The sequence below is a fragment of the Mytilus trossulus genome, unplaced genomic scaffold (genome assembly GCF_036588685.1).
Source record: "Mytilus trossulus isolate FHL-02 unplaced genomic scaffold, PNRI_Mtr1.1.1.hap1 h1tg001373l__unscaffolded, whole genome shotgun sequence".
Lineage (NCBI taxonomy): Eukaryota > Metazoa > Mollusca > Bivalvia > Mytilida > Mytilidae > Mytilus > Mytilus trossulus.
The window spans coordinates 1-21,775 of NW_026963788.1; the positions used below are offsets into that span (position 1 = coordinate 1).

General features: G+C 41.5%; 50 non-coding genes across 50 annotated transcripts; all 50 read right to left on the reverse strand.

Moving 5' to 3' along the window:
- Window positions 1-266: 266 nt before the first annotated feature.
- On the reverse strand, window positions 267-338 carry Trnaa-cgc (transfer RNA alanine (anticodon CGC)). Its single transcript has one exon. It is a non-coding gene; the product is annotated as a tRNA-Ala (tRNA).
- Window positions 339-521: 183 nt separating this feature from the next.
- Window positions 522-593, reverse strand: Trnaa-ugc (transfer RNA alanine (anticodon UGC)). Its single transcript has one exon. It is a non-coding gene; the product is annotated as a tRNA-Ala (tRNA).
- Window positions 594-990: 397 nt separating this feature from the next.
- Trnae-cuc (transfer RNA glutamic acid (anticodon CUC)) lies at window positions 991-1,062 on the reverse strand. Its single transcript has one exon. It is a non-coding gene; the product is annotated as a tRNA-Glu (tRNA).
- A 524-nt stretch (window positions 1,063-1,586) lies between these two features.
- On the reverse strand, window positions 1,587-1,658 carry Trnaa-cgc (transfer RNA alanine (anticodon CGC)). Its single transcript has one exon. It is a non-coding gene; the product is annotated as a tRNA-Ala (tRNA).
- A 183-nt stretch (window positions 1,659-1,841) lies between these two features.
- Trnaa-ugc (transfer RNA alanine (anticodon UGC)) lies at window positions 1,842-1,913 on the reverse strand. Its single transcript has one exon. It is a non-coding gene; the product is annotated as a tRNA-Ala (tRNA).
- A 397-nt stretch (window positions 1,914-2,310) lies between these two features.
- Trnae-cuc (transfer RNA glutamic acid (anticodon CUC)) lies at window positions 2,311-2,382 on the reverse strand. Its single transcript has one exon. It is a non-coding gene; the product is annotated as a tRNA-Glu (tRNA).
- A 524-nt stretch (window positions 2,383-2,906) lies between these two features.
- Trnaa-cgc (transfer RNA alanine (anticodon CGC)) lies at window positions 2,907-2,978 on the reverse strand. The gene has a single exon. It is a non-coding gene; the product is annotated as a tRNA-Ala (tRNA).
- Window positions 2,979-3,161: 183 nt separating this feature from the next.
- Window positions 3,162-3,233, reverse strand: Trnaa-ugc (transfer RNA alanine (anticodon UGC)). The gene has a single exon. It is a non-coding gene; the product is annotated as a tRNA-Ala (tRNA).
- Window positions 3,234-3,630: 397 nt separating this feature from the next.
- Trnae-cuc (transfer RNA glutamic acid (anticodon CUC)) lies at window positions 3,631-3,702 on the reverse strand. The gene has a single exon. It is a non-coding gene; the product is annotated as a tRNA-Glu (tRNA).
- A 524-nt stretch (window positions 3,703-4,226) lies between these two features.
- Window positions 4,227-4,298, reverse strand: Trnaa-cgc (transfer RNA alanine (anticodon CGC)). The gene has a single exon. It is a non-coding gene; the product is annotated as a tRNA-Ala (tRNA).
- Window positions 4,299-4,481: 183 nt separating this feature from the next.
- Trnaa-ugc (transfer RNA alanine (anticodon UGC)) lies at window positions 4,482-4,553 on the reverse strand. Its single transcript has one exon. It is a non-coding gene; the product is annotated as a tRNA-Ala (tRNA).
- Window positions 4,554-4,950: 397 nt separating this feature from the next.
- Trnae-cuc (transfer RNA glutamic acid (anticodon CUC)) lies at window positions 4,951-5,022 on the reverse strand. The gene has a single exon. It is a non-coding gene; the product is annotated as a tRNA-Glu (tRNA).
- A 524-nt stretch (window positions 5,023-5,546) lies between these two features.
- Trnaa-cgc (transfer RNA alanine (anticodon CGC)) lies at window positions 5,547-5,618 on the reverse strand. Its single transcript has one exon. It is a non-coding gene; the product is annotated as a tRNA-Ala (tRNA).
- Window positions 5,619-5,801: 183 nt separating this feature from the next.
- Window positions 5,802-5,873, reverse strand: Trnaa-ugc (transfer RNA alanine (anticodon UGC)). Its single transcript has one exon. It is a non-coding gene; the product is annotated as a tRNA-Ala (tRNA).
- Window positions 5,874-6,270: 397 nt separating this feature from the next.
- On the reverse strand, window positions 6,271-6,342 carry Trnae-cuc (transfer RNA glutamic acid (anticodon CUC)). The gene has a single exon. It is a non-coding gene; the product is annotated as a tRNA-Glu (tRNA).
- A 524-nt stretch (window positions 6,343-6,866) lies between these two features.
- Window positions 6,867-6,938, reverse strand: Trnaa-cgc (transfer RNA alanine (anticodon CGC)). The gene has a single exon. It is a non-coding gene; the product is annotated as a tRNA-Ala (tRNA).
- A 183-nt stretch (window positions 6,939-7,121) lies between these two features.
- Trnaa-ugc (transfer RNA alanine (anticodon UGC)) lies at window positions 7,122-7,193 on the reverse strand. Its single transcript has one exon. It is a non-coding gene; the product is annotated as a tRNA-Ala (tRNA).
- A 397-nt stretch (window positions 7,194-7,590) lies between these two features.
- On the reverse strand, window positions 7,591-7,662 carry Trnae-cuc (transfer RNA glutamic acid (anticodon CUC)). The gene has a single exon. It is a non-coding gene; the product is annotated as a tRNA-Glu (tRNA).
- Window positions 7,663-8,186: 524 nt separating this feature from the next.
- On the reverse strand, window positions 8,187-8,258 carry Trnaa-cgc (transfer RNA alanine (anticodon CGC)). Its single transcript has one exon. It is a non-coding gene; the product is annotated as a tRNA-Ala (tRNA).
- Window positions 8,259-8,441: 183 nt separating this feature from the next.
- Trnaa-ugc (transfer RNA alanine (anticodon UGC)) lies at window positions 8,442-8,513 on the reverse strand. Its single transcript has one exon. It is a non-coding gene; the product is annotated as a tRNA-Ala (tRNA).
- Window positions 8,514-8,910: 397 nt separating this feature from the next.
- Window positions 8,911-8,982, reverse strand: Trnae-cuc (transfer RNA glutamic acid (anticodon CUC)). Its single transcript has one exon. It is a non-coding gene; the product is annotated as a tRNA-Glu (tRNA).
- Window positions 8,983-9,506: 524 nt separating this feature from the next.
- On the reverse strand, window positions 9,507-9,578 carry Trnaa-cgc (transfer RNA alanine (anticodon CGC)). The gene has a single exon. It is a non-coding gene; the product is annotated as a tRNA-Ala (tRNA).
- A 183-nt stretch (window positions 9,579-9,761) lies between these two features.
- Trnaa-ugc (transfer RNA alanine (anticodon UGC)) lies at window positions 9,762-9,833 on the reverse strand. Its single transcript has one exon. It is a non-coding gene; the product is annotated as a tRNA-Ala (tRNA).
- Window positions 9,834-10,230: 397 nt separating this feature from the next.
- On the reverse strand, window positions 10,231-10,302 carry Trnae-cuc (transfer RNA glutamic acid (anticodon CUC)). The gene has a single exon. It is a non-coding gene; the product is annotated as a tRNA-Glu (tRNA).
- Window positions 10,303-10,826: 524 nt separating this feature from the next.
- On the reverse strand, window positions 10,827-10,898 carry Trnaa-cgc (transfer RNA alanine (anticodon CGC)). Its single transcript has one exon. It is a non-coding gene; the product is annotated as a tRNA-Ala (tRNA).
- Window positions 10,899-11,081: 183 nt separating this feature from the next.
- Trnaa-ugc (transfer RNA alanine (anticodon UGC)) lies at window positions 11,082-11,153 on the reverse strand. Its single transcript has one exon. It is a non-coding gene; the product is annotated as a tRNA-Ala (tRNA).
- A 397-nt stretch (window positions 11,154-11,550) lies between these two features.
- On the reverse strand, window positions 11,551-11,622 carry Trnae-cuc (transfer RNA glutamic acid (anticodon CUC)). The gene has a single exon. It is a non-coding gene; the product is annotated as a tRNA-Glu (tRNA).
- A 524-nt stretch (window positions 11,623-12,146) lies between these two features.
- On the reverse strand, window positions 12,147-12,218 carry Trnaa-cgc (transfer RNA alanine (anticodon CGC)). Its single transcript has one exon. It is a non-coding gene; the product is annotated as a tRNA-Ala (tRNA).
- Window positions 12,219-12,401: 183 nt separating this feature from the next.
- Window positions 12,402-12,473, reverse strand: Trnaa-ugc (transfer RNA alanine (anticodon UGC)). Its single transcript has one exon. It is a non-coding gene; the product is annotated as a tRNA-Ala (tRNA).
- A 397-nt stretch (window positions 12,474-12,870) lies between these two features.
- Window positions 12,871-12,942, reverse strand: Trnae-cuc (transfer RNA glutamic acid (anticodon CUC)). The gene has a single exon. It is a non-coding gene; the product is annotated as a tRNA-Glu (tRNA).
- Window positions 12,943-13,467: 525 nt separating this feature from the next.
- Trnaa-cgc (transfer RNA alanine (anticodon CGC)) lies at window positions 13,468-13,539 on the reverse strand. The gene has a single exon. It is a non-coding gene; the product is annotated as a tRNA-Ala (tRNA).
- Window positions 13,540-13,722: 183 nt separating this feature from the next.
- Trnaa-ugc (transfer RNA alanine (anticodon UGC)) lies at window positions 13,723-13,794 on the reverse strand. Its single transcript has one exon. It is a non-coding gene; the product is annotated as a tRNA-Ala (tRNA).
- Window positions 13,795-14,191: 397 nt separating this feature from the next.
- On the reverse strand, window positions 14,192-14,263 carry Trnae-cuc (transfer RNA glutamic acid (anticodon CUC)). Its single transcript has one exon. It is a non-coding gene; the product is annotated as a tRNA-Glu (tRNA).
- A 524-nt stretch (window positions 14,264-14,787) lies between these two features.
- Trnaa-cgc (transfer RNA alanine (anticodon CGC)) lies at window positions 14,788-14,859 on the reverse strand. The gene has a single exon. It is a non-coding gene; the product is annotated as a tRNA-Ala (tRNA).
- Window positions 14,860-15,042: 183 nt separating this feature from the next.
- On the reverse strand, window positions 15,043-15,114 carry Trnaa-ugc (transfer RNA alanine (anticodon UGC)). Its single transcript has one exon. It is a non-coding gene; the product is annotated as a tRNA-Ala (tRNA).
- A 397-nt stretch (window positions 15,115-15,511) lies between these two features.
- On the reverse strand, window positions 15,512-15,583 carry Trnae-cuc (transfer RNA glutamic acid (anticodon CUC)). The gene has a single exon. It is a non-coding gene; the product is annotated as a tRNA-Glu (tRNA).
- A 524-nt stretch (window positions 15,584-16,107) lies between these two features.
- Window positions 16,108-16,179, reverse strand: Trnaa-cgc (transfer RNA alanine (anticodon CGC)). Its single transcript has one exon. It is a non-coding gene; the product is annotated as a tRNA-Ala (tRNA).
- Window positions 16,180-16,362: 183 nt separating this feature from the next.
- On the reverse strand, window positions 16,363-16,434 carry Trnaa-ugc (transfer RNA alanine (anticodon UGC)). Its single transcript has one exon. It is a non-coding gene; the product is annotated as a tRNA-Ala (tRNA).
- A 397-nt stretch (window positions 16,435-16,831) lies between these two features.
- On the reverse strand, window positions 16,832-16,903 carry Trnae-cuc (transfer RNA glutamic acid (anticodon CUC)). The gene has a single exon. It is a non-coding gene; the product is annotated as a tRNA-Glu (tRNA).
- Window positions 16,904-17,427: 524 nt separating this feature from the next.
- Window positions 17,428-17,499, reverse strand: Trnaa-cgc (transfer RNA alanine (anticodon CGC)). The gene has a single exon. It is a non-coding gene; the product is annotated as a tRNA-Ala (tRNA).
- Window positions 17,500-17,682: 183 nt separating this feature from the next.
- Trnaa-ugc (transfer RNA alanine (anticodon UGC)) lies at window positions 17,683-17,754 on the reverse strand. The gene has a single exon. It is a non-coding gene; the product is annotated as a tRNA-Ala (tRNA).
- A 397-nt stretch (window positions 17,755-18,151) lies between these two features.
- On the reverse strand, window positions 18,152-18,223 carry Trnae-cuc (transfer RNA glutamic acid (anticodon CUC)). The gene has a single exon. It is a non-coding gene; the product is annotated as a tRNA-Glu (tRNA).
- A 524-nt stretch (window positions 18,224-18,747) lies between these two features.
- Window positions 18,748-18,819, reverse strand: Trnaa-cgc (transfer RNA alanine (anticodon CGC)). Its single transcript has one exon. It is a non-coding gene; the product is annotated as a tRNA-Ala (tRNA).
- Window positions 18,820-19,002: 183 nt separating this feature from the next.
- Trnaa-ugc (transfer RNA alanine (anticodon UGC)) lies at window positions 19,003-19,074 on the reverse strand. The gene has a single exon. It is a non-coding gene; the product is annotated as a tRNA-Ala (tRNA).
- Window positions 19,075-19,471: 397 nt separating this feature from the next.
- Window positions 19,472-19,543, reverse strand: Trnae-cuc (transfer RNA glutamic acid (anticodon CUC)). The gene has a single exon. It is a non-coding gene; the product is annotated as a tRNA-Glu (tRNA).
- Window positions 19,544-20,067: 524 nt separating this feature from the next.
- Window positions 20,068-20,139, reverse strand: Trnaa-cgc (transfer RNA alanine (anticodon CGC)). Its single transcript has one exon. It is a non-coding gene; the product is annotated as a tRNA-Ala (tRNA).
- Window positions 20,140-20,322: 183 nt separating this feature from the next.
- On the reverse strand, window positions 20,323-20,394 carry Trnaa-ugc (transfer RNA alanine (anticodon UGC)). The gene has a single exon. It is a non-coding gene; the product is annotated as a tRNA-Ala (tRNA).
- A 397-nt stretch (window positions 20,395-20,791) lies between these two features.
- On the reverse strand, window positions 20,792-20,863 carry Trnae-cuc (transfer RNA glutamic acid (anticodon CUC)). Its single transcript has one exon. It is a non-coding gene; the product is annotated as a tRNA-Glu (tRNA).
- Window positions 20,864-21,387: 524 nt separating this feature from the next.
- Window positions 21,388-21,459, reverse strand: Trnaa-cgc (transfer RNA alanine (anticodon CGC)). Its single transcript has one exon. It is a non-coding gene; the product is annotated as a tRNA-Ala (tRNA).
- A 183-nt stretch (window positions 21,460-21,642) lies between these two features.
- On the reverse strand, window positions 21,643-21,714 carry Trnaa-ugc (transfer RNA alanine (anticodon UGC)). The gene has a single exon. It is a non-coding gene; the product is annotated as a tRNA-Ala (tRNA).
- Window positions 21,715-21,775: the final 61 nt, after the last annotated feature.

Below are 21,775 nucleotides of genomic sequence, written 5' to 3' on the forward strand. Positions count from 1 at the left end.
TCCACATAAAATTGTGACACAAGTAAACCCTGTCGGGGAAAGGGAGTGTGGTATTAATTCGGCTTTGCCTGAAATGTTTGAGCGTGCATTTGAGACATGCCTTTTAAGAAGAGTGATTTTGAAGTTTTAAGTCATCTGTGCCGAGTGCGCTGTCCAAACAGCACTTATATTTCGTTGCGCTTTTATGATTTTCAGGGCAAAGCAGCATTGTGTAGGCGAGATTACTTTGATTTCTCGATGCCGCTTTTGTCTGCGGCCAAAAAATATGGAGATGCCGGGGATCGAACCCGGGGCCTTTCACATGCGAAGCGAACGCTCTACCACTGAGCTACATCCCCGTCCCTGGATTTTCATCAATATTTCCTTTTTCAATTCCGCCTTTTACCGCAGGACAAGTGTTCATGTAGGTGTCCTAAGAGAGGTCGGAGATGCTCTCTTATGTTTTACTGTGCATTTTCACTTGACCGTGCACGAAAGACATAGTTTAATTGGACTCAATTACATTGACAAAAAATTAGGAGTGGAGATGCCGGGGATCGAACCCGGGGCCTTTCACATGCAAAGCGAACGCTCTACCACTGAGCTACATCCCCTTCACAAAGATAGAACATTAAATTTAAGTAGTGTATTTTCATACCATGTATATACATGCCACTCTGATTACTAAAATAGTCTTGCATCAAAAACGAAATGGCTATCTTTATCATGTTTATGTCTCTAACAGATGTATTGGGATTGAAATTTGTTGAGCAAGTACATTTGTAATTCATTTTCATGTACTGAACCTCAATCAGTCGGCCGCGTTATATATTGAGCTGAAGAAAGACATATATAAAGTATCGGTTGTAAAAGGAAATCATATAGTATATATATGCACGATAGGACAAACATATACCGTTTCTTTCATTGACCACGTACACATAACAGTTGTTTGAAGCATATACCGTTATTAATATCAATATCGATCCGGAGAAAAGGCGCAAAAATATCTTCCCAGACGGGGAATCGAACCCCGGCCGCCGCGGTGAGAGCGCGGAATCCTAACCACTAGACTACCTGGGACTTACTCATAGTGGGGTAACTTAACACATATAAAGAGCAACAATAACAGCAATCATGCCTTTTTGTACGTTACAACGTCACTGGGAATGTCGACTGGCGTTAGATAGACAATAGAATGCCAATAACTTAAGACTGCAAAAGGCAGCGAAATCACCGCGAATAGTGGCGACTGTCGACGCTACTCTATAAAACGCATTGTTTCAGGCTGGAATCATTTACTTTAACATTCGATTTGTTCTGACTCACGATAAGTTATAATCCACATAAAATTGTGACACAAGTAAACCCTGTCGGGGAAAGGGAGTGTGGTATTAATTCGGCTTTGCCTGAAATGTTTGAGCGTGCATTTGAGACATGCCTTTTAAGAAGAGTGATTTTGAAGTTTTAAGTCATCTGTGCCGAGTGCGCTGTCCAAACAGCACTTATATTTCGTTGCGCTTTTATGATTTTCAGGGCAAAGCAGCATTGTGTAGGCGAGATTACTTTGATTTCTCGATGCCGCTTTTGTCTGCGGCCAAAAAATATGGAGATGCCGGGGATCGAACCCGGGGCCTTTCACATGCGAAGCGAACGCTCTACCACTGAGCTACATCCCCGTCCCTGGATTTTCATCAATATTTCCTTTTTCAATTCCGCCTTTTACCGCAGGACAAGTGTTCATGTAGGTGTCCTAAGAGAGGTCGGAGATGCTCTCTTATGTTTTACTGTGCATTTTCACTTGACCGTGCACGAAAGACATAGTTTAATTGGACTCAATTACATTGACAAAAAATTAGGAGTGGAGATGCCGGGGATCGAACCCGGGGCCTTTCACATGCAAAGCGAACGCTCTACCACTGAGCTACATCCCCTTCACAAAGATAGAACATTAAATTTAAGTAGTGTATTTTCATACCATGTATATACATGCCACTCTGATTACTAAAATAGTCTTGCATCAAAAACGAAATGGCTATCTTTATCATGTTTATGTCTCTAACAGATGTATTGGGATTGAAATTTGTTGAGCAAGTACATTTGTAATTCATTTTCATGTACTGAACCTCAATCAGTCGGCCGCGTTATATATTGAGCTGAAGAAAGACATATATAAAGTATCGGTTGTAAAAGGAAATCATATAGTATATATATGCACGATAGGACAAACATATACCGTTTCTTTCATTGACCACGTACACATAACAGTTGTTTGAAGCATATACCGTTATTAATATCAATATCGATCCGGAGAAAAGGCGCAAAAATATCTTCCCAGACGGGGAATCGAACCCCGGCCGCCGCGGTGAGAGCGCGGAATCCTAACCACTAGACTACCTGGGACTTACTCATAGTGGGGTAACTTAACACATATAAAGAGCAACAATAACAGCAATCATGCCTTTTTGTACGTTACAACGTCACTGGGAATGTCGACTGGCGTTAGATAGACAATAGAATGCCAATAACTTAAGACTGCAAAAGGCAGCGAAATCACCGCGAATAGTGGCGACTGTCGACGCTACTCTATAAAACGCATTGTTTCAGGCTGGAATCATTTACTTTAACATTCGATTTGTTCTGACTCACGATAAGTTATAATCCACATAAAATTGTGACACAAGTAAACCCTGTCGGGGAAAGGGAGTGTGGTATTAATTCGGCTTTGCCTGAAATGTTTGAGCGTGCATTTGAGACATGCCTTTTAAGAAGAGTGATTTTGAAGTTTTAAGTCATCTGTGCCGAGTGCGCTGTCCAAACAGCACTTATATTTCGTTGCGCTTTTATGATTTTCAGGGCAAAGCAGCATTGTGTAGGCGAGATTACTTTGATTTCTCGATGCCGCTTTTGTCTGCGGCCAAAAAATATGGAGATGCCGGGGATCGAACCCGGGGCCTTTCACATGCGAAGCGAACGCTCTACCACTGAGCTACATCCCCGTCCCTGGATTTTCATCAATATTTCCTTTTTCAATTCCGCCTTTTACCGCAGGACAAGTGTTCATGTAGGTGTCCTAAGAGAGGTCGGAGATGCTCTCTTATGTTTTACTGTGCATTTTCACTTGACCGTGCACGAAAGACATAGTTTAATTGGACTCAATTACATTGACAAAAAATTAGGAGTGGAGATGCCGGGGATCGAACCCGGGGCCTTTCACATGCAAAGCGAACGCTCTACCACTGAGCTACATCCCCTTCACAAAGATAGAACATTAAATTTAAGTAGTGTATTTTCATACCATGTATATACATGCCACTCTGATTACTAAAATAGTCTTGCATCAAAAACGAAATGGCTATCTTTATCATGTTTATGTCTCTAACAGATGTATTGGGATTGAAATTTGTTGAGCAAGTACATTTGTAATTCATTTTCATGTACTGAACCTCAATCAGTCGGCCGCGTTATATATTGAGCTGAAGAAAGACATATATAAAGTATCGGTTGTAAAAGGAAATCATATAGTATATATATGCACGATAGGACAAACATATACCGTTTCTTTCATTGACCACGTACACATAACAGTTGTTTGAAGCATATACCGTTATTAATATCAATATCGATCCGGAGAAAAGGCGCAAAAATATCTTCCCAGACGGGGAATCGAACCCCGGCCGCCGCGGTGAGAGCGCGGAATCCTAACCACTAGACTACCTGGGACTTACTCATAGTGGGGTAACTTAACACATATAAAGAGCAACAATAACAGCAATCATGCCTTTTTGTACGTTACAACGTCACTGGGAATGTCGACTGGCGTTAGATAGACAATAGAATGCCAATAACTTAAGACTGCAAAAGGCAGCGAAATCACCGCGAATAGTGGCGACTGTCGACGCTACTCTATAAAACGCATTGTTTCAGGCTGGAATCATTTACTTTAACATTCGATTTGTTCTGACTCACGATAAGTTATAATCCACATAAAATTGTGACACAAGTAAACCCTGTCGGGGAAAGGGAGTGTGGTATTAATTCGGCTTTGCCTGAAATGTTTGAGCGTGCATTTGAGACATGCCTTTTAAGAAGAGTGATTTTGAAGTTTTAAGTCATCTGTGCCGAGTGCGCTGTCCAAACAGCACTTATATTTCGTTGCGCTTTTATGATTTTCAGGGCAAAGCAGCATTGTGTAGGCGAGATTACTTTGATTTCTCGATGCCGCTTTTGTCTGCGGCCAAAAAATATGGAGATGCCGGGGATCGAACCCGGGGCCTTTCACATGCGAAGCGAACGCTCTACCACTGAGCTACATCCCCGTCCCTGGATTTTCATCAATATTTCCTTTTTCAATTCCGCCTTTTACCGCAGGACAAGTGTTCATGTAGGTGTCCTAAGAGAGGTCGGAGATGCTCTCTTATGTTTTACTGTGCATTTTCACTTGACCGTGCACGAAAGACATAGTTTAATTGGACTCAATTACATTGACAAAAAATTAGGAGTGGAGATGCCGGGGATCGAACCCGGGGCCTTTCACATGCAAAGCGAACGCTCTACCACTGAGCTACATCCCCTTCACAAAGATAGAACATTAAATTTAAGTAGTGTATTTTCATACCATGTATATACATGCCACTCTGATTACTAAAATAGTCTTGCATCAAAAACGAAATGGCTATCTTTATCATGTTTATGTCTCTAACAGATGTATTGGGATTGAAATTTGTTGAGCAAGTACATTTGTAATTCATTTTCATGTACTGAACCTCAATCAGTCGGCCGCGTTATATATTGAGCTGAAGAAAGACATATATAAAGTATCGGTTGTAAAAGGAAATCATATAGTATATATATGCACGATAGGACAAACATATACCGTTTCTTTCATTGACCACGTACACATAACAGTTGTTTGAAGCATATACCGTTATTAATATCAATATCGATCCGGAGAAAAGGCGCAAAAATATCTTCCCAGACGGGGAATCGAACCCCGGCCGCCGCGGTGAGAGCGCGGAATCCTAACCACTAGACTACCTGGGACTTACTCATAGTGGGGTAACTTAACACATATAAAGAGCAACAATAACAGCAATCATGCCTTTTTGTACGTTACAACGTCACTGGGAATGTCGACTGGCGTTAGATAGACAATAGAATGCCAATAACTTAAGACTGCAAAAGGCAGCGAAATCACCGCGAATAGTGGCGACTGTCGACGCTACTCTATAAAACGCATTGTTTCAGGCTGGAATCATTTACTTTAACATTCGATTTGTTCTGACTCACGATAAGTTATAATCCACATAAAATTGTGACACAAGTAAACCCTGTCGGGGAAAGGGAGTGTGGTATTAATTCGGCTTTGCCTGAAATGTTTGAGCGTGCATTTGAGACATGCCTTTTAAGAAGAGTGATTTTGAAGTTTTAAGTCATCTGTGCCGAGTGCGCTGTCCAAACAGCACTTATATTTCGTTGCGCTTTTATGATTTTCAGGGCAAAGCAGCATTGTGTAGGCGAGATTACTTTGATTTCTCGATGCCGCTTTTGTCTGCGGCCAAAAAATATGGAGATGCCGGGGATCGAACCCGGGGCCTTTCACATGCGAAGCGAACGCTCTACCACTGAGCTACATCCCCGTCCCTGGATTTTCATCAATATTTCCTTTTTCAATTCCGCCTTTTACCGCAGGACAAGTGTTCATGTAGGTGTCCTAAGAGAGGTCGGAGATGCTCTCTTATGTTTTACTGTGCATTTTCACTTGACCGTGCACGAAAGACATAGTTTAATTGGACTCAATTACATTGACAAAAAATTAGGAGTGGAGATGCCGGGGATCGAACCCGGGGCCTTTCACATGCAAAGCGAACGCTCTACCACTGAGCTACATCCCCTTCACAAAGATAGAACATTAAATTTAAGTAGTGTATTTTCATACCATGTATATACATGCCACTCTGATTACTAAAATAGTCTTGCATCAAAAACGAAATGGCTATCTTTATCATGTTTATGTCTCTAACAGATGTATTGGGATTGAAATTTGTTGAGCAAGTACATTTGTAATTCATTTTCATGTACTGAACCTCAATCAGTCGGCCGCGTTATATATTGAGCTGAAGAAAGACATATATAAAGTATCGGTTGTAAAAGGAAATCATATAGTATATATATGCACGATAGGACAAACATATACCGTTTCTTTCATTGACCACGTACACATAACAGTTGTTTGAAGCATATACCGTTATTAATATCAATATCGATCCGGAGAAAAGGCGCAAAAATATCTTCCCAGACGGGGAATCGAACCCCGGCCGCCGCGGTGAGAGCGCGGAATCCTAACCACTAGACTACCTGGGACTTACTCATAGTGGGGTAACTTAACACATATAAAGAGCAACAATAACAGCAATCATGCCTTTTTGTACGTTACAACGTCACTGGGAATGTCGACTGGCGTTAGATAGACAATAGAATGCCAATAACTTAAGACTGCAAAAGGCAGCGAAATCACCGCGAATAGTGGCGACTGTCGACGCTACTCTATAAAACGCATTGTTTCAGGCTGGAATCATTTACTTTAACATTCGATTTGTTCTGACTCACGATAAGTTATAATCCACATAAAATTGTGACACAAGTAAACCCTGTCGGGGAAAGGGAGTGTGGTATTAATTCGGCTTTGCCTGAAATGTTTGAGCGTGCATTTGAGACATGCCTTTTAAGAAGAGTGATTTTGAAGTTTTAAGTCATCTGTGCCGAGTGCGCTGTCCAAACAGCACTTATATTTCGTTGCGCTTTTATGATTTTCAGGGCAAAGCAGCATTGTGTAGGCGAGATTACTTTGATTTCTCGATGCCGCTTTTGTCTGCGGCCAAAAAATATGGAGATGCCGGGGATCGAACCCGGGGCCTTTCACATGCGAAGCGAACGCTCTACCACTGAGCTACATCCCCGTCCCTGGATTTTCATCAATATTTCCTTTTTCAATTCCGCCTTTTACCGCAGGACAAGTGTTCATGTAGGTGTCCTAAGAGAGGTCGGAGATGCTCTCTTATGTTTTACTGTGCATTTTCACTTGACCGTGCACGAAAGACATAGTTTAATTGGACTCAATTACATTGACAAAAAATTAGGAGTGGAGATGCCGGGGATCGAACCCGGGGCCTTTCACATGCAAAGCGAACGCTCTACCACTGAGCTACATCCCCTTCACAAAGATAGAACATTAAATTTAAGTAGTGTATTTTCATACCATGTATATACATGCCACTCTGATTACTAAAATAGTCTTGCATCAAAAACGAAATGGCTATCTTTATCATGTTTATGTCTCTAACAGATGTATTGGGATTGAAATTTGTTGAGCAAGTACATTTGTAATTCATTTTCATGTACTGAACCTCAATCAGTCGGCCGCGTTATATATTGAGCTGAAGAAAGACATATATAAAGTATCGGTTGTAAAAGGAAATCATATAGTATATATATGCACGATAGGACAAACATATACCGTTTCTTTCATTGACCACGTACACATAACAGTTGTTTGAAGCATATACCGTTATTAATATCAATATCGATCCGGAGAAAAGGCGCAAAAATATCTTCCCAGACGGGGAATCGAACCCCGGCCGCCGCGGTGAGAGCGCGGAATCCTAACCACTAGACTACCTGGGACTTACTCATAGTGGGGTAACTTAACACATATAAAGAGCAACAATAACAGCAATCATGCCTTTTTGTACGTTACAACGTCACTGGGAATGTCGACTGGCGTTAGATAGACAATAGAATGCCAATAACTTAAGACTGCAAAAGGCAGCGAAATCACCGCGAATAGTGGCGACTGTCGACGCTACTCTATAAAACGCATTGTTTCAGGCTGGAATCATTTACTTTAACATTCGATTTGTTCTGACTCACGATAAGTTATAATCCACATAAAATTGTGACACAAGTAAACCCTGTCGGGGAAAGGGAGTGTGGTATTAATTCGGCTTTGCCTGAAATGTTTGAGCGTGCATTTGAGACATGCCTTTTAAGAAGAGTGATTTTGAAGTTTTAAGTCATCTGTGCCGAGTGCGCTGTCCAAACAGCACTTATATTTCGTTGCGCTTTTATGATTTTCAGGGCAAAGCAGCATTGTGTAGGCGAGATTACTTTGATTTCTCGATGCCGCTTTTGTCTGCGGCCAAAAAATATGGAGATGCCGGGGATCGAACCCGGGGCCTTTCACATGCGAAGCGAACGCTCTACCACTGAGCTACATCCCCGTCCCTGGATTTTCATCAATATTTCCTTTTTCAATTCCGCCTTTTACCGCAGGACAAGTGTTCATGTAGGTGTCCTAAGAGAGGTCGGAGATGCTCTCTTATGTTTTACTGTGCATTTTCACTTGACCGTGCACGAAAGACATAGTTTAATTGGACTCAATTACATTGACAAAAAATTAGGAGTGGAGATGCCGGGGATCGAACCCGGGGCCTTTCACATGCAAAGCGAACGCTCTACCACTGAGCTACATCCCCTTCACAACGATAGAACATTAAATTTAAGTAGTGTATTTTCATACCATGTATATACATGCCACTCTGATTACTAAAATAGTCTTGCATCAAAAACGAAATGGCTATCTTTATCATGTTTATGTCTCTAACAGATGTATTGGGATTGAAATTTGTTGAGCAAGTACATTTGTAATTCATTTTCATGTACTGAACCTCAATCAGTCGGCCGCGTTATATATTGAGCTGAAGAAAGACATATATAAAGTATCGGTTGTAAAAGGAAATCATATAGTATATATATGCACGATAGGACAAACATATACCGTTTCTTTCATTGACCACGTACACATAACAGTTGTTTGAAGCATATACCGTTATTAATATCAATATCGATCCGGAGAAAAGGCGCAAAAATATCTTCCCAGACGGGGAATCGAACCCCGGCCGCCGCGGTGAGAGCGCGGAATCCTAACCACTAGACTACCTGGGACTTACTCATAGTGGGGTAACTTAACACATATAAAGAGCAACAATAACAGCAATCATGCCTTTTTGTACGTTACAACGTCACTGGGAATGTCGACTGGCGTTAGATAGACAATAGAATGCCAATAACTTAAGACTGCAAAAGGCAGCGAAATCACCGCGAATAGTGGCGACTGTCGACGCTACTCTATAAAACGCATTGTTTCAGGCTGGAATCATTTACTTTAACATTCGATTTGTTCTGACTCACGATAAGTTATAATCCACATAAAATTGTGACACAAGTAAACCCTGTCGGGGAAAGGGAGTGTGGTATTAATTCGGCTTTGCCTGAAATGTTTGAGCGTGCATTTGAGACATGCCTTTTAAGAAGAGTGATTTTGAAGTTTTAAGTCATCTGTGCCGAGTGCGCTGTCCAAACAGCACTTATATTTCGTTGCGCTTTTATGATTTTCAGGGCAAAGCAGCATTGTGTAGGCGAGATTACTTTGATTTCTCGATGCCGCTTTTGTCTGCGGCCAAAAAATATGGAGATGCCGGGGATCGAACCCGGGGCCTTTCACATGCGAAGCGAACGCTCTACCACTGAGCTACATCCCCGTCCCTGGATTTTCATCAATATTTCCTTTTTCAATTCCGCCTTTTACCGCAGGACAAGTGTTCATGTAGGTGTCCTAAGAGAGGTCGGAGATGCTCTCTTATGTTTTACTGTGCATTTTCACTTGACCGTGCACGAAAGACATAGTTTAATTGGACTCAATTACATTGACAAAAAATTAGGAGTGGAGATGCCGGGGATCGAACCCGGGGCCTTTCACATGCAAAGCGAACGCTCTACCACTGAGCTACATCCCCTTCACAACGATAGAACATTAAATTTAAGTAGTGTATTTTCATACCATGTATATACATGCCACTCTGATTACTAAAATAGTCTTGCATCAAAAACGAAATGGCTATCTTTATCATGTTTATGTCTCTAACAGATGTATTGGGATTGAAATTTGTTGAGCAAGTACATTTGTAATTCATTTTCATGTACTGAACCTCAATCAGTCGGCCGCGTTATATATTGAGCTGAAGAAAGACATATATAAAGTATCGGTTGTAAAAGGAAATCATATAGTATATATATGCACGATAGGACAAACATATACCGTTTCTTTCATTGACCACGTACACATAACAGTTGTTTGAAGCATATACCGTTATTAATATCAATATCGATCCGGAGAAAAGGCGCAAAAATATCTTCCCAGACGGGGAATCGAACCCCGGCCGCCGCGGTGAGAGCGCGGAATCCTAACCACTAGACTACCTGGGACTTACTCATAGTGGGGTAACTTAACACATATAAAGAGCAACAATAACAGCAATCATGCCTTTTTGTACGTTACAACGTCACTGGGAATGTCGACTGGCGTTAGATAGACAATAGAATGCCAATAACTTAAGACTGCAAAAGGCAGCGAAATCACCGCGAATAGTGGCGACTGTCGACGCTACTCTATAAAACGCATTGTTTCAGGCTGGAATCATTTACTTTAACATTCGATTTGTTCTGACTCACGATAAGTTATAATCCACATAAAATTGTGACACAAGTAAACCCTGTCGGGGAAAGGGAGTGTGGTATTAATTCGGCTTTGCCTGAAATGTTTGAGCGTGCATTTGAGACATGCCTTTTAAGAAGAGTGATTTTGAAGTTTTAAGTCATCTGTGCCGAGTGCGCTGTCCAAACAGCACTTATATTTCGTTGCGCTTTTATGATTTTCAGGGCAAAGCAGCATTGTGTAGGCGAGATTACTTTGATTTCTCGATGCCGCTTTTGTCTGCGGCCAAAAAATATGGAGATGCCGGGGATCGAACCCGGGGCCTTTCACATGCGAAGCGAACGCTCTACCACTGAGCTACATCCCCGTCCCTGGATTTTCATCAATATTTCCTTTTTCAATTCCGCCTTTTACCGCAGGACAAGTGTTCATGTAGGTGTCCTAAGAGAGGTCGGAGATGCTCTCTTATGTTTTACTGTGCATTTTCACTTGACCGTGCACGAAAGACATAGTTTAATTGGACTCAATTACGTTGACAAAAAATTAGGAGTGGAGATGCCGGGGATCGAACCCGGGGCCTTTCACATGCAAAGCGAACGCTCTACCACTGAGCTACATCCCCTTCACAACGATAGAACATTAAATTTAAGTAGTGTATTTTCATACCATGTATATACATGCCACTCTGATTACTAAAATAGTCTTGCATCAAAAACGAAATGGCTATCTTTATCATGTTTATGTCTCTAACAGATGTATTGGGATTGAAATTTGTTGAGCAAGTACATTTGTAATTCATTTTCATGTACTGAACCTCAATCAGTCGGCCGCGTTATATATTGAGCTGAAGAAAGACATATATAAAGTATCGGTTGTAAAAGGAAATCATATAGTATATATATGCACGATAGGACAAACATATACCGTTTCTTTCATTGACCACGTACACATAACAGTTGTTTGAAGCATATACCGTTATTAATATCAATATCGATCCGGAGAAAAGGCGCAAAAATATCTTCCCAGACGGGGAATCGAACCCCGGCCGCCGCGGTGAGAGCGCGGAATCCTAACCACTAGACTACCTGGGACTTACTCATAGTGGGGTAACTTAACACATATAAAGAGCAACAATAACAGCAATCATGCCTTTTTGTACGTTACAACGTCACTGGGAATGTCGACTGGCGTTAGATAGACAATAGAATGCCAATAACTTAAGACTGCAAAAGGCAGCGAAATCACCGCGAATAGTGGCGACTGTCGACGCTACTCTATAAAACGCATTGTTTCAGGCTGGAATCATTTACTTTAACATTCGATTTGTTCTGACTCACGATAAGTTATAATCCACATAAAATTGTGACACAAGTAAACCCTGTCGGGGAAAGGGAGTGTGGTATTAATTCGGCTTTGCCTGAAATGTTTGAGCGTGCATTTGAGACATGCCTTTTAAGAAGAGTGATTTTGAAGTTTTAAGTCATCTGTGCCGAGTGCGCTGTCCAAACAGCACTTATATTTCGTTGCGCTTTTATGATTTTCAGGGCAAAGCAGCATTGTGTAGGCGAGATTACTTTGATTTCTCGATGCCGCTTTTGTCTGCGGCCAAAAAATATGGAGATGCCGGGGATCGAACCCGGGGCCTTTCACATGCGAAGCGAACGCTCTACCACTGAGCTACATCCCCGTCCCTGGATTTTCATCAATATTTCCTTTTTCAATTCCGCCTTTTACCGCAGGACAAGTGTTCATGTAGGTGTCCTAAGAGAGGTCGGAGATGCTCTCTTATGTTTTACTGTGCATTTTCACTTGACCGTGCACGAAAGACATAGTTTAATTGGACTCAATTACATTGACAAAAAATTAGGAGTGGAGATGCCGGGGATCGAACCCGGGGCCTTTCACATGCAAAGCGAACGCTCTACCACTGAGCTACATCCCCTTCACAACGATAGAACATTAAATTTAAGTAGTGTATTTTCATACCATGTATATACATGCCACTCTGATTACTAAAATAGTCTTGCATCAAAAACGAAATGGCTATCTTTATCATGTTTATGTCTCTAACAGATGTATTGGGATTGAAATTTGTTGAGCAAGTACATTTGTAATTCATTTTCATGTACTGAACCTCAATCAGTCGGCCGCGTTATATATTGAGCTGAAGAAAGACATATATAAAGTATCGGTTGTAAAAGGAAATCATATAGTATATATATGCACGATAGGACAAACATATACCGTTTCTTTCATTGACCACGTACACATAACAGTTGTTTGAAGCATATACCGTTATTAATATCAATATCGATCCGGAGAAAAGGCGCAAAAATATCTTCCCAGACGGGGAATCGAACCCCGGCCGCCGCGGTGAGAGCGCGGAATCCTAACCACTAGACTACCTGGGACTTACTCATAGTGGGGTAACTTAACACATATAAAGAGCAACAATAACAGCAATCATGCCTTTTTGTACGTTACAACGTCACTGGGAATGTCGACTGGCGTTAGATAGACAATAGAATGCCAATAACTTAAGACTGCAAAAGGCAGCGAAATCACCGCGAATAGTGGCGACTGTCGACGCTACTCTATAAAACGCATTGTTTCAGGCTGGAATCATTTACTTTAACATTCGATTTGTTCTGACTCACGATAAGTTATAATCCACATAAAATTGTGACACAAGTAAACCCTGTCGGGGAAAGGGAGTGTGGTATTAATTCGGCTTTGCCTGAAATGTTTGAGCGTGCATTTGAGACATGCCTTTTAAGAAGAGTGATTTTGAAGTTTTAAGTCATCTGTGCCGAGTGCGCTGTCCAAACAGCACTTATATTTCGTTGCGCTTTTATGATTTTCAGGGCAAAGCAGCATTGTGTAGGCGAGATTACTTTGATTTCTCGATGCCGCTTTTGTCTGCGGCCAAAAAAATATGGAGATGCCGGGGATCGAACCCGGGGCCTTTCACATGCGAAGCGAACGCTCTACCACTGAGCTACATCCCCGTCCCTGGATTTTCATCAATATTTCCTTTTTCAATTCCGCCTTTTACCGCAGGACAAGTGTTCATGTAGGTGTCCTAAGAGAGGTCGGAGATGCTCTCTTATGTTTTACTGTGCATTTTCACTTGACCGTGCACGAAAGACATAGTTTAATTGGACTCAATTACATTGACAAAAAATTAGGAGTGGAGATGCCGGGGATCGAACCCGGGGCCTTTCACATGCAAAGCGAACGCTCTACCACTGAGCTACATCCCCTTCACAACGATAGAACATTAAATTTAAGTAGTGTATTTTCATACCATGTATATACATGCCACTCTGATTACTAAAATAGTCTTGCATCAAAAACGAAATGGCTATCTTTATCATGTTTATGTCTCTAACAGATGTATTGGGATTGAAATTTGTTGAGCAAGTACATTTGTAATTCATTTTCATGTACTGAACCTCAATCAGTCGGCCGCGTTATATATTGAGCTGAAGAAAGACATATATAAAGTATCGGTTGTAAAAGGAAATCATATAGTATATATATGCACGATAGGACAAACATATACCGTTTCTTTCATTGACCACGTACACATAACAGTTGTTTGAAGCATATACCGTTATTAATATCAATATCGATCCGGAGAAAAGGCGCAAAAATATCTTCCCAGACGGGGAATCGAACCCCGGCCGCCGCGGTGAGAGCGCGGAATCCTAACCACTAGACTACCTGGGACTTACTCATAGTGGGGTAACTTAACACATATAAAGAGCAACAATAACAGCAATCATGCCTTTTTGTACGTTACAACGTCACTGGGAATGTCGACTGGCGTTAGATAGACAATAGAATGCCAATAACTTAAGACTGCAAAAGGCAGCGAAATCACCGCGAATAGTGGCGACTGTCGACGCTACTCTATAAAACGCATTGTTTCAGGCTGGAATCATTTACTTTAACATTCGATTTGTTCTGACTCACGATAAGTTATAATCCACATAAAATTGTGACACAAGTAAACCCTGTCGGGGAAAGGGAGTGTGGTATTAATTCGGCTTTGCCTGAAATGTTTGAGCGTGCATTTGAGACATGCCTTTTAAGAAGAGTGATTTTGAAGTTTTAAGTCATCTGTGCCGAGTGCGCTGTCCAAACAGCACTTATATTTCGTTGCGCTTTTATGATTTTCAGGGCAAAGCAGCATTGTGTAGGCGAGATTACTTTGATTTCTCGATGCCGCTTTTGTCTGCGGCCAAAAAATATGGAGATGCCGGGGATCGAACCCGGGGCCTTTCACATGCGAAGCGAACGCTCTACCACTGAGCTACATCCCCGTCCCTGGATTTTCATCAATATTTCCTTTTTCAATTCCGCCTTTTACCGCAGGACAAGTGTTCATGTAGGTGTCCTAAGAGAGGTCGGAGATGCTCTCTTATGTTTTACTGTGCATTTTCACTTGACCGTGCACGAAAGACATAGTTTAATTGGACTCAATTACATTGACAAAAAATTAGGAGTGGAGATGCCGGGGATCGAACCCGGGGCCTTTCACATGCAAAGCGAACGCTCTACCACTGAGCTACATCCCCTTCACAACGATAGAACATTAAATTTAAGTAGTGTATTTTCATACCATGTATATACATGCCACTCTGATTACTAAAATAGTCTTGCATCAAAAACGAAATGGCTATCTTTATCATGTTTATGTCTCTAACAGATGTATTGGGATTGAAATTTGTTGAGCAAGTACATTTGTAATTCATTTTCATGTACTGAACCTCAATCAGTCGGCCGCGTTATATATTGAGCTGAAGAAAGACATATATAAAGTATCGGTTGTAAAAGGAAATCATATAGTATATATATGCACGATAGGACAAACATATACCGTTTCTTTCATTGACCACGTACACATAACAGTTGTTTGAAGCATATACCGTTATTAATATCAATATCGATCCGGAGAAAAGGCGCAAAAATATCTTCCCAGACGGGGAATCGAACCCCGGCCGCCGCGGTGAGAGCGCGGAATCCTAACCACTAGACTACCTGGGACTTACTCATAGTGGGGTAACTTAACACATATAAAGAGCAACAATAACAGCAATCATGCCTTTTTGTACGTTACAACGTCACTGGGAATGTCGACTGGCGTTAGATAGACAATAGAATGCCAATAACTTAAGACTGCAAAAGGCAGCGAAATCACCGCGAATAGTGGCGACTGTCGACGCTACTCTATAAAACGCATTGTTTCAGGCTGGAATCATTTACTTTAACATTCGATTTGTTCTGACTCACGATAAGTTATAATCCACATAAAATTGTGACACAAGTAAACCCTGTCGGGGAAAGGGAGTGTGGTATTAATTCGGCTTTGCCTGAAATGTTTGAGCGTGCATTTGAGACATGCCTTTTAAGAAGAGTGATTTTGAAGTTTTAAGTCATCTGTGCCGAGTGCGCTGTCCAAACAGCACTTATATTTCGTTGCGCTTTTATGATTTTCAGGGCAAAGCAGCATTGTGTAGGCGAGATTACTTTGATTTCTCGATGCCGCTTTTGTCTGCGGCCAAAAAATATGGAGATGCCGGGGATCGAACCCGGGGCCTTTCACATGCGAAGCGAACGCTCTACCACTGAGCTACATCCCCGTCCCTGGATTTTCATCAATATTTCCTTTTTCAATTCCGCCTTTTACCGCAGGACAAGTGTTCATGTAGGTGTCCTAAGAGAGGTCGGAGATGCTCTCTTATGTTTTACTGTGCATTTTCACTTGACCGTGCACGAAAGACATAGTTTAATTGGACTCAATTACATTGACAAAAAATTAGGAGTGGAGATGCCGGGGATCGAACCCGGGGCCTTTCACATGCAAAGCGAACGCTCTACCACTGAGCTACATCCCCTTCACAAAGATAGAACATTAAATTTAAGTAGTGTATTTTCATACCATGTATATACATGCCACTCTGATTACTAAAATAGTCTTGCATCAAAAACGAAATGGCTATCTTTATCATGTTTATGTCTCTAACAGATGTATTGGGATTGAAATTTGTTGAGCAAGTACATTTGTAATTCATTTTCATGTACTGAACCTCAATCAGTCGGCCGCGTTATATATTGAGCTGAAGAAAGACATATATAAAGTATCGGTTGTAAAAGGAAATCATATAGTATATATATGCACGATAGGACAAACATATACCGTTTCTTTCATTGACCACGTACACATAACAGTTGTTTGAAGCATATACCGTTATTAATATCAATATCGATCCGGAGAAAAGGCGCAAAAATATCTTCCCAGACGGGGAATCGAACCCCGGCCGCCGCGGTGAGAGCGCGGAATCCTAACCACTAGACTACCTGGGACTTACTCATAGTGGGGTAACTTAACACATATAAAGAGCAACAATAACAGCAATCATGCCTTTTTGTACGTTACAACGTCACTGGGAATGTCGACTGGCGTTAGATAGACAATAGAATGCCAATAACTTAAGACTGCAAAAGGCAGCGAAATCACCGCGAATAGTGGCGACTGTCGACGCTACTCTATAAAACGCATTGTTTCAGGCTGGAATCATTTACTTTAACATTCGATTTGTTCTGACTCACGATAAGTTATAATCCACATAAAATTGTGACACAAGTAAACCCTGTCGGGGAAAGGGAGTGTGGTATTAATTCGGCTTTGCCTGAAATGTTTGAGCGTGCATTTGAGACATGCCTTTTAAGAAGAGTGATTTTGAAGTTTTAAGTCATCTGTGCCGAGTGCGCTGTCCAAACAGCACTTATATTTCGTTGCGCTTTTATGATTTTCAGGGCAAAGCAGCATTGTGTAGGCGAGATTACTTTGATTTCTCGATGCCGCTTTTGTCTGCGGCCAAAAAATATGGAGATGCCGGGGATCGAACCCGGGGCCTTTCACATGCGAAGCGAACGCTCTACCACTGAGCTACATCCCCGTCCCTGGATTTTCATCAATATTTCCTTTTTCAATTCCGCCTTTTACCGCAGGACAAGTGTTCATGTAGGTGTCCTAAGAGAGGTCGGAGATGCTCTCTTATGTTTTACTGTGCATTTTCACTTGACCGTGCACGAAAGACATAGTTTAATTGGACTCAATTACATTGACAAAAAATTAGGAGTGGAGATGCCGGGGATCGAACCCGGGGCCTTTCACATGCAAAGCGAACGCTCTACCACTGAGCTACATCCCCTTCACAAAGATAGAACATTAAATTTAAGTAGTGTATTTTCATACCATGTATATACATGCCACTCTGATTACTAAAATAGTCTTGCATCAAAAACGAAATGGCTATCTTTATCATGTTTATGTCTCTAACAGATGTATTGGGATTGAAATTTGTTGAGCAAGTACATTTGTAATTCATTTTCATGTACTGAACCTCAATCAGTCGGCCGCGTTATATATTGAGCTGAAGAAAGACATATATAAAGTATCGGTTGTAAAAGGAAATCATATAGTATATATATGCACGATAGGACAAACATATACCGTTTCTTTCATTGACCACGTACACATAACAGTTGTTTGAAGCATATACCGTTATTAATATCAATATCGATCCGGAGAAAAGGCGCAAAAATATCTTCCCAGACGGGGAATCGAACCCCGGCCGCCGCGGTGAGAGCGCGGAATCCTAACCACTAGACTACCTGGGACTTACTCATAGTGGGGTAACTTAACACATATAAAGAGCAACAATAACAGCAATCATGCCTTTTTGTACGTTACAACGTCACTGGGAATGTCGACTGGCGTTAGATAGACAATAGAATGCCAATAACTTAAGACTGCAAAAGGCAGCGAAATCACCGCGAATAGTGGCGACTGTCGACGCTACTCTATAAAACGCATTGTTTCAGGCTGGAATCATTTACTTTAACATTCGATTTGTTCTGACTCACGATAAGTTATAATCCACATAAAATTGTGACACAAGTAAACCCTGTCGGGGAAAGGGAGTGTGGTATTAATTCGGCTTTGCCTGAAATGTTTGAGCGTGCATTTGAGACATGCCTTTTAAGAAGAGTGATTTTGAAGTTTTAAGTCATCTGTGCCGAGTGCGCTGTCCAAACAGCACTTATATTTCGTTGCGCTTTTATGATTTTCAGGGCAAAGCAGCATTGTGTAGGCGAGATTACTTTGATTTCTCGATGCCGCTTTTGTCTGCGGCCAAAAAATATGGAGATGCCGGGGATCGAACCCGGGGCCTTTCACATGCGAAGCGAACGCTCTACCACTGAGCTACATCCCCGTCCCTGGATTTTCATCAATATTTCCTTTTTCAATTCCGCCTTTTACCGCAGGACAAGTGTTCATGTAGGTGTCCTAAGAGAGGTCGGAGATGCTCTCTTATGTTTTACTGTGCATTTTCACTTGACCGTGCACGAAAGACATAGTTTAATTGGACTCAATTACATTGACAAAAAATTAGGAGTGGAGATGCCGGGGATCGAACCCGGGGCCTTTCACATGCAAAGCGAACGCTCTACCACTGAGCTACATCCCCTTCACAAAGATAGAACATTAAATTTAAGTAGTGTATTTTCATACCATGTATATACATGCCACTCTGATTACTAAAATAGTCTTGCATCAAAAACGAAATGGCTATCTTTATCATGTTTATGTCTCTAACAGATGTATTGGGATTGAAATTTGTTGAGCAAGTACATTTGTAATTCATTTTCATGTACTGAACCTCAATCAGTCGGCCGCGTTATATATTGAGCTGAAGAAAGACATATATAAAGTATCGGTTGTAAAAGGAAATCATATAGTATATATATGCACGATAGGACAAACATATACCGTTTCTTTCATTGACCACGTACACATAACAGTTGTTTGAAGCATATACCGTTATTAATATCAATATCGATCCGGAGAAAAGGCGCAAAAATATCTTCCCAGACGGGGAATCGAACCCCGGCCGCCGCGGTGAGAGCGCGGAATCCTAACCACTAGACTACCTGGGACTTACTCATAGTGGGGTAACTTAACACATATAAAGAGCAACAATAACAGCAATCATGCCTTTTTGTACGTTACAACGTCACTGGGAATGTCGACTGGCGTTAGATAGACAATAGAATGCCAATAACTTAAGACTGCAAAAGGCAGCGAAATCACCGCGAATAGTGGCGACTGTCGACGCTACTCTATAAAACGCATTGTTTCAGGCTGGAATCATTTACTTTAACATTCGATTTGTTCTGACTCACGATAAGTTATAATCCACATAAAATTGTGACACAAGTAAACCCTGTCGGGGAAAGGGAGTGTGGTATTAATTCGGCTTTGCCTGAAATGTTTGAGCGTGCATTTGAGACATGCCTTTTAAGAAGAGTGATTTTGAAGTTTTAAGTCATCTGTGCCGAGTGCGCTGTCCAAACAGCACTTATATTTCGTTGCGCTTTTATGATTTTCAGGGCAAAGCAGCATTGTGTAGGCGAGATTACTTTGATTTCTCGATGCCGCTTTTGTCTGCGGCCAAAAAATATGGAGATGCCGGGGATCGAACCCGGGGCCTTTCACATGCGAAGCGAACGCTCTACCACTGAGCTACATCCCCGTCCCTGGATTTTCATCAATATTTCCTTTTTCAATTCCGCCTTTTACCGCAGGACAAGTGTTCATGTAGGTGTCCTAAGAGAGGTCGGAGATGCTCTCTTATGTTTTACTGTGCATTTTCACTTGACCGTGCACGAAAGACATAGTTTAATTGGACTCAATTACATTGACAAAAAATTAGGAGTGGAGATGCCGGGGATCGAACCCGGGGCCTTTCACATGCAAAGCGAACGCTCTACCACTGAGCTACATCCCCTTCACAAAGATAGAACATTAAATTTAAGTAGTGTATTTTCATACCATGTATATACATGCCACTCTGATTACTAAAATAGTCTTGCATCAAAAACGAAATGGCTATCTTTATCATGTTTATGTCTCTAACAGATGTATTGGGATTGAAATTTGTTGAGCAAGTACATTTGTAATTCATTTTCATGTACTGAACCTCAATCAGTCGGCCGCGTTATATATTGAGCTGAAGAAAGACATATATAAAGTATCGGTTGTAAAAGGAAATCATATAGTATATATATGCACGATAGGACAAACATATACCGTTTCTTTCATTGACCACGTACACATAACAGTTGTTTGAAGCATATACCGTTATTAATATCAATATCGATCCGGAGAAAAGGCGCAAAAATATCTTCCCAGACGGGGAATCGAACCCCGGCCGCCGCGGTGAGAGCGCGGAATCCTAACCACTAGACTACCTGGGACTTACTCATAGTGGGGTAACTTAACACATATAAAGAGCAACAATAACAGCAATCATGCCTTTTTGTACGTTACAACGTCACTGGGAATGTCGACTGGCGTTAGATAGACAATAGAATGCCAATAACTTAAGACTGCAAAAGGCAGCGAAATCACCGCGAATAGTGGCGACTGTCGACGCTACTCTATAAAACGCATTGTTTCAGGCTGGAATCATTTACTTTAACATTCGATTTGTTCTGACTCACGATAAGTTATAATCCACATAAAATTGTGACACAAGTAAACCCTGTCGGGGAAAGGGAGTGTGGTATTAATTCGGCTTTGCCTGAAATGTTTGAGCGTGCATTTGAGACATGCCTTTTAAGAAGAGTGATTTTGAAGTTTTAAGTCATCTGTGCCGAGTGCGCTGTCCAAACAGCACTTATATTTCGTTGCGCTTTTATGATTTTCAGGGCAAAGCAGCATTGTGTAGGCGAGATTACTTTGATTTCTCGATGCCGCTTTTGTCTGCGGCCAAAAAATATGGAGATGCCGGGGATCGAACCCGGGGCCTTTCACATGCGAAGCGAACGCTCTACCACTGAGCTACATCCCCGTCCCTGGATTTTCATCAATATTTCCTTTTTCAATTCCGCCTTTTACCGCAGGACAAGTGTTCATGTAGGTGTCCTAAGAGAGGTCGGAGATGCTCTCTTATGTTTTACTGTGCATTTTCACTTGACCGTGCACGAAAGACATAGTTTAATTGGACTCAATTACATTGACAAAAAATTAGGAGTGGAGATGCCGGGGATCGAACCCGGGGCCTTTCACATGCAAAGCGAACGCTCTACCACTGAGCTACATCCCCTTCACAAAGATAGAACATTAAATTTAAGTAGTGTATTTTCATACCATGTATATACATGCCA